General features: G+C 39.2%; 1 pseudogene; it reads left to right on the top strand.

The window, feature by feature from the left end:
* LOC106523965 (contactin-associated protein-like 5) overlaps positions 1 to 1,149 on the top strand; it is a 34,729-nt pseudogene that overhangs the window by 20,045 nt on the left and 13,535 nt on the right.

Below are 1,149 nucleotides of genomic sequence, written 5' to 3' on the forward strand. Positions count from 1 at the left end.
TGTGTGTGTGTGTGTGTGTGTGTGTGTGGGGGGGGGGGGGGGCTTATGTGGGCCAATGTTTTTGCTACTGGGTGGGGACCAAAGCCCGGTCCCCACAAGGAGCACCTAGGCACGCGTGTGTGTATCTTTGTGTGTGTGTGAACTAAAAGTTGTTACTGCTCAACCAGTCTTTATCTGRTTGACCTTTAACACTTATCAAATACAGCAAAGCCATTTATTTTACTGAGACAAAAATGTTTTTTTATCTACACTGAAACCTATTTGCTTTTTTTATTTGACAAGATCAATAAAATGACATTTTTCTATTATCTGGTGTTGTGGAAACAATAACCTCCTAAATGTATTTTCTTTTTCCACATTGATAAAAATGTCAAGACAGGCTCTACTGTGTGAGTTTATTGATGTGTTCTTTCACTCTCGGTACATGACTTTAGACCTTTGTAACCCAGTGTTAAATGCTGTAGATCTGATCTACAGAGCTGCTTTTGTTTGGACAAAGCAACTTTCACCTCCTCAACCCTCAGGACTCTGTGGGCTGGAGGTGAAAAGTTGAGCAAATGTGAATTAATTTTTCCAGTTGACCATGTCAAGCAGCCTGATGCATATTCATTGTATTCATCTGTGACTTGACCTTCAGGCTCATGAAAAAGAAATTAGCAATATATGCATGTTTACAAATAAACAAGACAAAAGATAGACCAATAAAAAAAAGACAACACAGTGCATGTTCTTTAAACTCAAAACTGAACAAAAGTACAAAAGAAAGACAAAGAAAACAAGGATGTGGAGCTAAAAACAAAGAGAAGAATGCTTTACTAAAAAACTTTTTCACTGTCAGAAGCYTAAGCMGGAGTCATATTGTTTTCGTACTGTTTATTTATTWATTRTTTTCCTCCGGAGATTTTTGGTCAACCGTAGCACAAAAACGGCTGCACCGATCAACATGAAATTTGGCAGGACTGTAGAGTCTGACCTACACTGCGCCAGCCAACGGTTTTATGATAGACCCCATATTTGAGGAGGGGGCTCCTTTCAAAGTGGGGGTGTAGTCTGGACATGCAAACATGCTTATAACTCTGAAACTGTTCAACATAGAAGCTTCAGATTTATTTTGTTGTTTAGCTCTGATGAGAGGCTATCCATCAGGTC

Source organism: Austrofundulus limnaeus, unplaced genomic scaffold, assembly GCF_001266775.1.
Source record: "Austrofundulus limnaeus strain Quisiro unplaced genomic scaffold, Austrofundulus_limnaeus-1.0 Scaffold172, whole genome shotgun sequence".
Classification (NCBI taxonomy): domain Eukaryota; kingdom Metazoa; phylum Chordata; class Actinopteri; order Cyprinodontiformes; family Rivulidae; genus Austrofundulus; species Austrofundulus limnaeus.